General features: G+C 42.7%; 1 long non-coding RNA gene across 1 annotated transcript; it reads left to right on the top strand.

Moving 5' to 3' along the window:
• Positions 1-802: 802 nt before the first annotated feature.
• Positions 803-10,003, top strand: LOC141573726 (uncharacterized). The gene is made up of 4 exons (XR_012499741.1): positions 803-1,332; positions 6,039-6,318; positions 6,393-6,608; positions 9,868-10,003. It is a non-coding gene; the product is annotated as an uncharacterized LOC141573726 (long non-coding RNA).
• The last annotated feature ends 1,527 nt before the right edge of the window (positions 10,004-11,530 follow it).

The following is an 11,530-nucleotide window of genomic DNA, read 5'->3' on the forward strand; positions in this document are numbered from 1 at the left end:
TCCAAAAGCACCTAGAGGCATTTAACTATGAGAAACCTGCTGCAGCTATGCTAGGCTATTGAGAACCAGGTGTTCTTCTATCTGTGCTGAGAAGGCTTAATCATCCGATCATGTTGGGTAAAGCAATTTAACACAACCATGTCTGCACCTCCAAGTTATATTGAACACGGGGCTAGAAGGAAGGGAAAGACGGTCCACAAAACTTGTGTCTTTAATGTGTTTGGCGACTTTTACAGTTCAGTTCACTATCTGACTTCTAATATTTTCATGTACTGTCTTGAGAAACTGAGGCCTAATACATATACAAGTTCAGTCAAAGATTCCTCAAACTTCCCACACTCCTTTCAGCCCTAAGAATACATAAACCCAACATTTGCTGAACCTAGGGGAAGGTAATCATTTCATTGTGTGAGCTAAGTATTCAATTCCTATCTATTTTAGTCGAGAGTATTTGACCTTTAATGAGTTCACTGTTGTTCACCGAGTGTGAAGGAGGAGGAACTCTGATTCTAGTAGGGGCTTGCTCTCCTCCTACTGGATTCATTGCAGCTCAGGTTCTGATACTTTGAAATGGATGCCTGAGTGCATGGAGGGAAGAGCATGTGATTGATAGCTAGGCACAAACGTGGGAATATGCTTACCTGGGCTAGGTGCATTTCGGTCTGAATGATTCGTAAATGCCCCTTGGGATTTGTGGATTCTCACGACCTCTTCCAAGAACATGAGCGCTTTTATCATCTCTGCCATCTCTTCTCTTTTAGACGTCAGGAATCTTGGACCCGTTCTTGGAGCAGAGAATTGAGTGACTTTCTCAAGTGCACGTTGACACTCCGAATGGTTCTGCCAGTATCACAGAGGTTCAGTAGCTCTCATGAAGGTCTTTCGAGCCTGGTATGCTCTAGAGATGTCTGCATGCCGATATTCTCCACTGTAGCAGAAGAACTCTCATCAATGTGTTCGCACATCTCCTCAATCCATGCAGCCATTTTTTCTGCCAGCTTCTCTTCGTGTCTCCCATAAAGTCGACGTCAACAGGACTGGGCAATTCTGAAAACACCTCGGAACCTCACCAGTAAGCTGATGACAGGCAGATCTTCCACTGTCTGCCCTTTCAGATTCTGGAAACTGACCCGTGAACTCAGGTCTTTGGGCAGCAGCAGTATCTCGAACTTACTCAGGTTCCCGAAAAAAAAGACCTAAGCCAATCTCCACATAGGGCAGCAGACCCACCATCAAACTGATCCACCCACAGAATTCTGCCCAGTTTCCTTGGATCCACCAGCCGCAAGAAGCCTCGTGTTTCACACCAACATTCCACCTGGAATCCAACAGGTAACTGCCATCCCCAGGGTTTGATGCATCAAGTCCGTGTTGGGGGTGATGCTGCATTAGACGAGAGTTTCCTAAGGGAAATGTAATTCTATCCAGAAGGGTCCCATGGTCCTTTTCTCTTCCCTCTTTCCTTTTGTTCAGATCTGTATACACAGTACAAACGGAGGGAAGTGTGTCCATGTTCAGTTTATGGATTCACACCTATTTAAACTTTCTAACAGTTCACAGTACACAGAGACCCACTCAAGGAAACTCATGTTTGTGTAATATCCATTCACCCAGATTACATATCCGTCTGTTGCTTTCTGCTGAAACACCCACACTCTCAGAACATGGATCCAATTTTTTCATGGGGGCTGAAATTCCTAGAATTGTAACCAATCCCAACGTGCACTTTCCTGTCTGTCTCTTTTGCACTTAGTACAATTTCGCAGAGCTACTTATCTTTGTTAAAGGCTTATGCCATTTCTTCCCTACGAAGCGTAGAATATGTCATTCATTCATCCTGTTGGAAGACTTATAATACTGTATCCCGTTCTATGACCCACACTTATTCAAAACCGTCATTTGTGTTGGGTCACGATATGCACTTCTGGATCAGTATCTATGAATAGTAATGTACGCGTCTGTTTTCTGAATACAAATGTTTTGAGTACATGCTAGCCGCGATACTGGGTCGATGCGTGCTGAATGATCCTTGACATCATTTTGAGTATATTGTTTTCAATATCCATGGTTTTTTGGTATATGTCAGCCAACTGTAACCTTTTGGTTTTTGTTTGTTTGTCTGATTGTTTGTATGTTTTACAAACACATTAGGCCATGCAGCTCTCCTTTTGCTTCAGACAGACAGTCATGTAAGATGATTCACTTAAGATAGTGCTTAAAATCACCTATGATTTCTTGCTACTTTCTCCCATCTTTAGGATTTTGATGTCCTCCTTGCCTTCTTCTTCTTACTGCTTTGCAACTCAGGCTCTTCTTGCATTTGCAATAATGGTTTCGATATTTCAATTTCATCTTGCTACTTTTCTACTCAGGGTAGGATTCTCAATTTTTGGTTTAGGATCAGTCACAATCTGCTGAATTCTTTTCAGGTTTGCTGGTCAGTGAAATTCCCTAGCTCTGCCGTTGTAATAAACGGCGGTCATTTGGCATAGGCTACCCTAGATTGCAGCTTTTTCTCATTCAGGATATGGTCTATGTCCTGGCACTCCTCCCTGTGCTGCAAATTTCTGCCGTGATATCAGCTGAAACCCCTCTGGAGGTTCTGTTGTGACTAAGTTGCTTTCCTCGAGGTGCATTTTACATCACTGGGATGATCATGAACTTTGTTTATTTGAATTCTACAGCTGCTTATTGGTCTATTGGTATTCCACCTCTTTTGGACGTTGTGTACTTCCTGAATTCGTATAGATGATAATTTCTTGGCTTTCAGCAAGTTTCATTCTGATTTTTCTACATATTCCTTTTCAGAATTTTTTATTTTATCACTTGCTTTTCCATTTGGGAATCCTATGGGTCCTATTCTAATCCTGTTTCTCTTAACCCAGGATTCAATAGTGATGTTAGGTTTGGTTTGCACTTGCTTTCTGTGTCTTCTTCTGATGGAGGGATTTCCGTTCTCCTGTCCTCACAGTCATTCACGAGTCCCTCTGCATTATGTAGTCTGCTTAGGATTGACCTTAGCCCAGTTTTTATCGCATCCATTGCCTTTTCTGTTTTTATTATTTTCTTCTTTAGACGTTCTCTTCCCCTTTTCTGGTATTCTGCCTTTTGTGATTCTGATGCACTGTTGTTCATCAGTGTTTTCCTCACCTCTATTTTCAGAGCATGCTCTGGAAACGTTTTGCAGTCTAGTTGTGTGAAAGCTTATTTTTTTGGCCTTCAATCTCTTTGGAAGTGAAAATGGTACATCCTGTTTATTTTACTATACTTGTTTTACTCTAAATTTCAAGTAATTTCATGTATCTAATATAGACTTATAGGGCTTGGTTAAGTGCAAACTTTAGACTCTTTGGTGTATGCAATTCCATGGTATTTCTGTGAGGACAATTTTCCCTAGACCTTGATGCCCTGCCCTGTTCCTGTGTTTGTTGTCTGGTATATCTCTAAATCCTGGTGTTGCCTTTGTTGTGATGAAAACACCATACTCTTTCAGTTAGTAGAACCTCATTTTTATTACACTAATCTCACAATTCTGAAAGGGCACAGTGCTCTTCCTCTAGTGGGAATGAAGCTTCTATAGGTTTTCAGCTCTGAATTCTTCTGTATGTCATTTTCAAATATCTCCAAAACAGCCAACAGAGAGTGCACTTGTACTTTCTAATGTGATGGGAATGTCCCAATGTTACCAGTTCTTCCCAGAGCTTCTCTGTCTACAGAAACACCAGTGGAAGCATATGTATGGATGTCACACTTCAGGGCCTGCTGGGATGATCCCGCAGACCGACCTATATGTCCTCGGTGCAGTACTCTGTCAGTGCCGTCCAAAATGTAGCTTCCGCATTTGGGTGATAATGCTGTACATAATGCTTCATCTTCTCATGCTGTGGACTTTGACCACTATTCCTTGTTCTCTCATTCTTGAGTCATGGGTTCACGAAGGCAACCACAGAGCTGTTCCGCATCCTCTGCCTCAAACGAGACTGTATTCCCAATCCATGTTATGAATTTAGCAGATCCTAAATCTTTTAATACTGATTTCAAACCCAACGCCCCCTGGAAACCTCAGTCCAGATGCATGATTCCTCTGATTGAGCCCCACACGTTCTCTATTGGCAAAATGTCAAATTGGACCCTGGTCCTGCAGATACAGTGGATGTGGCCATAGGATATATCGATAAACTCAACCTCACCCGCCAGTGTGGTTTCTGTCTCACTGAGATCACAGTTATGTTTGCTCTCTTGAAAGTACCCACCAATACCCACAACGCACTCTAAATCCCTATGTTCTGCGTGTGCCATCATCCGTAGCCCTATCCCTCTTTTACCGCTGCCTCTGCTAGGTCAGATTTGGCAGCTCGGATCTTGGTCTCAGATTCAATTGTGGGGATATTTTGAGCTGATTTCTTTGAGTTCTCTCAGCCAAGCATCTGCTGTGCACTCTGCTAATACTCAGTGCATCACCTTCAATCCCGTGCCTGCTGCCCGCTTGAGAGTGTGCTTCCAAGGAAAACAGACTTTCACCTTTGATGCTCCATTACCAGAGGTCAGATCCTGCACTGGTTTCCATTCTCAAATTTGCCATTTCCTGCTTCCTTTTTTTTGAGGCCTCATCCTGTCTTTGGAATTAACAGACCACTCTTAGGCAATTGTCCTATGCCAAGGCCTGGGTGAGTGTATGTTTACAAAGTTTTGTGTATGGGAGCTAGTGAGAGCAGTTTGCACTGGTTCTCTGCCTACTGGACATCGATAAATCAACACTTTTCACAAATAATTCACAGAAATTGAATATTTGTTTAGCTCCGTTTTCTTTACAGCCATGGTCGTAGGGATTGTCCGATGACTCCAGCTTTGACCTTATGTTGACAAGGCAGTTGCAGTCTTTAAGAAGGTTAATAGTATTAATTTACGTGTTTTGGGATTTATATGAAAGTGAAGTTATTTTTTGAAAATTACCTCATCAACCTAGAAGCCAGACTTTTCAATTTTTGTTACATTTTGTCAGCTCTAAGGAAAAACCAGGCAGACTCAATGTAAAATAGCAGTCCAAAAGTTTGAAGGGGACATGCCAACTCTTTTCTCTTTAAGCATCCAACAACAATAGGAACCATTAAATACCTATTGGAACTATGAAATAACCCCCAACCTGTGTTTCCCTTGTGCACCTGCTGCCCTTTACTCCCAATGACACATACTAGGCAATGTTAGCATTTCAAGGGGTAACATTCCTCTCTAGGAATATACAAGAAATTCTGCACAGAATATATATATTTAGGCTTGATTCCAAAAGCACCTAGAGGCATTTAACTTTGAGAACCCTGCTGTAGCTATGCTATGCTATAGAGAACCAGGTGTTCTTCTATCAGTGCTGAGAACGCTTAATCATCTGATCATGTTGGATAAAGCAATTTAACACAACCAAGTCTGCACATCCAAGATATAGTGCACCCGGGGCTTGACGGAAGTGAAAGACGGTCCACATAACATGTGTCTTTAATGTGTTTGGCGAATTTTACAGTTCAGTTCACTATCTGACTTCTAATATTTTCCTGTACTGTCTTGAAAAACTGAGGCCTAATACATGTTCAAGTTCAGTCAAATATTCCACTCACTTACCACACTCCTTTCAGCCCAGAGAATACATAATCCCAGCATTTCCTGAATCTACGGCAAGTTCATCATTCCTTTGTGTGAGTTAAGTGTTCATTTCTTATCTATTTTATTCGAGAGTATTTGACCTTTAAGGAGTTCACTGTTTACCGAGTGTGAAAGAGGATGTACTCTGATTCTATGAGGGGATTGCTCTCCTAATACTGGATTCATTGCAGCTCAGGTTCTGATCCTTTGAAATGGATGTCTGAGTGGAGTGGAGGGAAGAGCATGTGAATGATAGCTAGGCACAAACCTGGGAATCGGCTTACTTGGGCTTGGTGCATTTTGGTATGAATGATTCATAACTGCCCCTTGGGATGTGTGGATTCTCATGAACTTTTCCAATAACATGAGCGCTTTTATCATCTCTACCATCTCTTCTCTTTTAGACATCAGTAATCATGGACCCATTCTTGGAGCAGAGAATCGAGTAAATTTCTCAAGTACAAGTTCACACTCAGTATGTTTCTGCCAGTATCAGCGTGGTTCATTAGCTCTCATGAATTTCTTTCGACCCTGGTATACTCTAGAGATGTCTCCATGACTATATTCTTCACTGTAGCAGAACAACTCTCATCAATGTGTTCGCACATCTCCTCAATCCATGCAGCCAGCTTTTCTTCCAACTTCTCTTCTTGTCTCCCATAAAGTCGACATCAACAAGAATGGGTAAGTCTGAACGTACCTCGGAGCCTCAGCATTAATCTGATGACAGGTAGTTCTTCCACTGTATGCCCTTTCAGATTCTGGAAACTGACCCGTGAACTCAGGTCTTTGGGCAGCAACAGTATCTCCAACTTACACAGCTTCCCGAACCAAAGAATTAAGCCAATCTCCACATAGGGCGGCAGCCCCTCCATCACACAGATCCACCAACAGAATTCTGCCCAGTTACATTGGATCCACCAGCCGCAACAAGCCTCATGGTACACACCAACATTCTACCTGGAATCCAACCGGTAAGTGAGATTCACAGTGGTTGATGCATTAAGTCAGTGTTGGGGGAGAGGCTGCATTAGACGAGAGGTTCCTTAGTGAAATGTGAATATATCAACAAGGGTCCCATGGTCTTTTCTCTTCCCTCTTTCCTTTTGTTCAGATCTGTATACACAGTAAAAACGGAGGGAAGTGTGTCCATGTTTAGTTTATCGATTGACAGCTCTATAAACTTTCTAACAGTTCACAGTACAAAGAGACCCACTCCAGGAAACTCATGCTTGTGTAATATCCATTCACCCAGAATACATATCCGTCTGTTGCTTTCTGCTGAAACACCCACACTCTCAGAACATGGATCCGTTTTTTTCATGGGAGCTGAAATTCCTAGAAATGAAACCAATCCCAACGTGCACTTTCCTGTATGTCTCTTTTGCTCTTAGTACAGTTTTGCAGAGCTACTTGTCTTTGTTATAGGCTTATGCCATTTCTTCTCTACCTAGGTTAGAATATGGCAGTCATTCATCCTGTTGGAATTCTTGAAAGTCTATATCCCTTTCTATGACCCACTGTTGTTGAAAACCGTCATTTGGTTTGGGTCAAGATATGCACTTCTGGATCAGTATCTATGAATACTAATGCACGCGTCTGTGTTCTGAATACAAGTGTTTTGAGTACATGCTAGCCGCGATACTGGGTCATTGCGTGCTGAATGATCCTTGACATCACTTTGAGTATTTTGTTTTTAATAATCATGGTTGTTTGGTATATGTCAGCCAACTGTAACCTTTTGGTGTTTGTTTGTTTGTCTGTTTGTTTATTTTGCAAAAACATTAGGCCATGCATCTCTCCTTTTGCTTCAGACAGACAGTCATGTAAGCTGATTCACTTAAGATAGTGCTTAAAATCACCTATGATTTCCTGCTACCCTCTCCTATCTTTAGGATTTTGATGTCCTCCTTGCCTTCTTCTTCTTACTTCTTTGCAACTCAGGCTCTTCTTTCATTTGCAATAATGGTTTTGTTATTTCCATTTCATCATGCTACTTTTCTTCTCGGGGAAGGATTCTCAATTTTTGTTTTAGGATCAGTCTCAAACTGCTGAATTATTTTAAGGTTTGATGGTCAGTGAAATTCCCTCGCTCTGCCGTTGTTATAAACGGCGGTCATTTGGCATAGGCTACCCTAGATTGCAGCTTTTTCTCATTCAGGATATGGTCTATGTCCTCGCACTTCTCCCCGTGCAGCAAAATTTCTGCCGAGATATCAGCTGAAACCCCTCTGGAGGTTCTGTTGTGACTAATTTGCTTTCCTCGAGGTGCATTTTACATCACTGGGATGATCATGAAATTTGTTTATTTGAATTCTACAGCTGCTTATTGGTCTATAGATATTCCACCTCATTTGGACGCTGTGTACTTCCTGAATTCGTATAGATGATCCTTTCTTGGTTTTCAGCAAGTTTCATTCTGATTTTTGTACAAATTCCTTTTCAGAATTTTTATTTTTTCTCTTGCTTTTCCATTTGGGAATTCTATGAGTCCTATTCTTTCCTGCTTTGTCTTAACCCATGATTCAACAGCGATGTTTGCATTGGTTTGCACTTGCTTTTCTGTGTCTTCTTCTGATAGATTGATTTCTGTTCCCCTGTCATCACAGTCATTCACGAGTCCCTCTGCATTTTGTAGTCGGCTTAGGACTGACTTTAGCCCAGTTATTATCTCACCCATTGAGTTTTCTTTCATTATTGGGTTCTTCTTTAGACTTTCTCTTCCCCTTTTCTGGTATTCTGCCTTTTGTTATTCAGAGGCCCTGCTGTTCATCAGTGTTTTCCTCACTTCCATTTTCAGTGCTTTCTCTGGTAGCGTTTTGCCGTCTAGTTGTTTGAAAGCTTATGTTTTGGGCCTTCAATCACTTTGGAACAGAAAATGGCACTTCCTGTTGTTTTTCTCTATACTTCTTTTTCTCTATTCTTCAAGTACTAGCAGGTATGTAGTATAGACTTATAGGGATTGGATTTATGAAAACTTTAGGGTATTTGGTGTAAGCAATTCCATGGCATTTCTGAGAGGACAATTTTCCCTAGACCTTGATGCCATGCCCTGTTCCTGTGTGTGTTGTCTGGTATAACTCAAATTGCTGGTGTTCCCTTTGTTGTGATGAACACACCATACTATTTCAGTTAGTAGAACCTCATTTTTATTACGCTAATCTCACAGTTCTGAAAGGGCACAAGGCACTTCCTCTACTGGAAATGAAGCTTCTATATGTTTTCAGGTCTTCATTCCTCTGTATGTCATTTTGGAGTGTCTCCAAAAGTGCCTACAGAGAGTGCGCTTGTACTTTCTACTGCCATGGGAATGTCCCAATGTTACCAGTTCTTCCCAGAGCTTCTCTGTCTACAGAAACACCAGTGGAAGCATATGTATGGATGTCATACTTCAGGGCCTGCTGGGATGATCCCGAAGACCGACCTATGTGTCCTCGGTGCAGTACCCTGTCAGTGTCGTCCAAAATGTAGCATCTGCATTTGGGAGATAATGCTGTAAGAAATGCTTCATATTCTCATGCTGTGGACTTTGACCACTCTTCCTTGTTCTCTCATCCTTGAGTCATGGGTTCACGAAAGCAAACACAGAGCTGTTCCGTATCCTCTGCCTCAAACCAGATCGTTATCCAAGTCTAGGTTACGAATATAGCAGATCCTAAATCTTTTAATACTGATTTCAAACCCAACGCCCCCTGGAACCCTAAGACCAGATGCATGATATCTCTGATTGATCCCCACACGTTCTGTATTGGCAAAATTTCAAATTGGTCCCTGGTCCTGCAGATGCAGTTGATGTGGCCATAGGACATATCGATAAACTCAACCTCACGCGCCAGTGCGGTTGCTGTCTCACTGAGGTCACAGTTTTATTTGCTCTCTTTAATGTACCCACCAATACCCACAACGCACTCTAGATCCCTGAGTTCTGCGTGGGCCATCATCCGTAGCCCTATCCCTTTTTTTCCGCTGCCTCTGCTAGCTCAGATTTTGCAGCTCGGATCTTGGTCTCAGATTCAATTGTGGGGATATTTTGTGCTAATTTTTTGAGTTCTGTCAGCCAAGCATCTGCGGTGCACTCTTCTAACACTCAGCACATCACCTTCATTCCCATGCTTGCTGCCTTCTTGAGAGTGTGCTTCCAAGGTAAACAGTGTTTCACCTTTGATGCTCCATTACCAGAGGACAGATCCTGCACTGGTTTCCATTCTCTACTTTGCCTTCTCCTTCTCCCAGGTTTTCTGAGGCCTCATCCTGTCTTTGGAATAACAGACCACTCTTCGTCAAGTGTCCTGTGCCAAGGGCTGGGTGAGTGGATGTTTACAATGCTGTGTGTATGGGAGCGAGTGAGAGCAGTTTCCACTGGTTCTCTGCCTACTGGGCATCGGTAAATCAACACTTTCCACATATAATTCACAGAAATTGGATGTTTGTTTAGCTCCGTTTTCTATACAGCCATGGTCCGAGGTTTTGTCCGAAGACTCCTGCTTTGAGGCTAGGGGAGGCTGGGTCACACTTTTCCCTCCATTCCCAGCTCAGCTGGAAGCCTGAAAGATGCCCAGGTCAGCCTGTGGCCCATTTTCAGCCCTGCTCCACCCTGGCCTGTCCAAATGCCATATGGCCCTGTCATACATCTGGCTGGCATGCGTTCCTTGGGGTAGAGAATCTATCCCCTCTTCTCCGCGTTTTCCCCCTGCCTGGTGCCCCTCTATATCTGCCCTCCCGTTCTCCCGGCCTCTCAGCACCATCTCCCCTCCTCCTCCCCATAGTGTCTCAGCGTTTTCCTTCCTTTGGTGAGATGGGGCCATTTCTCTCAAGGGTCGTTTTAAATATTCAGATTTTTAAATTTTTATTTTATTGAATTATAGTCAGTTTACAATTTTGTGTCAATTTCTGGTGTACAGCTCAATGCTTCAGTCATACAATAACATTCGTATATTCATTTTCATGTCCTTTCTCACCATGAGCTACTACAAGATTTTGACTATGGTTCCCTGTGCTGTGTGGTATAAACTTGTTGCTTTATTTTATATTTACCACTCACTGTCTGCAAATCTTGAACTCCCAGTCTATCCTTTCCCACCCTGTTCCCCTCTGATAACCATGAGTTTGTTTTCTAAGCCTGTTTAATTTTAGATTCCACATGAGTGTTGTCATATGGTGTTTTTCTTTCTTTCTGGCTTACTTCACTTAGAATGATGTTTTCCAGGGCCATCCATGTTGCTCCAAATGGCATGATATTATTTTTTATGGCTGAGTAGTATTCCATTGTATACATGACACGGCTTCTGTATCCAGTCATCTGTTGCTGGACATTTAAGCTGTCTCCATGTCTTGCCTATTGTAAATAGTGCTATGAACATTAGGGTGCTGGTATCTTTCTGTATTAATGCTTCCTTTGGATATATGCCCAGGATTGGGATTATTGTATCTTATAGTAAGTGTATTTTTAGTTTTTTGAGGACTCTCCATACCATTTTCCATAACTGCTGTACCAAACTACATTCCCACCGACAGTGTACAAGGGTTCACTGTTTTCCACACCCTCTCTAGCATTTACCATTTGAATATTCATGCTTTAATTATTTTATTGCAGCAGCAACATGTAAGAATGAAAAAGTGGCATCCTGGTGGCTGGGGGATGAGCCTGTGTGTGTGTCCCTGTGCATGTGTGTATGTTCCTGTATGTGTGTACATGTCCCTGTGTGTACATGTGTGCCCTCCATGCGCCTGCATGGGGGTGGGGAGTGGGGCTGGAGCCTGTGTGTGTGACTGACATCTCAGGCACGTGGGCCTGGAGGGGTGTGCGAGGCTGTGATGCTGGGCTGAGAGGCTGTGACCTGACCAAGGCCACACAGCCCATCTTGGGGCCCAGGGCCCCACCCTTGCTTCCAGGCCT

Source organism: Camelus bactrianus, chromosome 17, assembly GCF_048773025.1.
Source record: "Camelus bactrianus isolate YW-2024 breed Bactrian camel chromosome 17, ASM4877302v1, whole genome shotgun sequence".
In the NCBI taxonomy this organism is placed as follows: Eukaryota; Metazoa; Chordata; class Mammalia; order Artiodactyla; family Camelidae; genus Camelus; species Camelus bactrianus.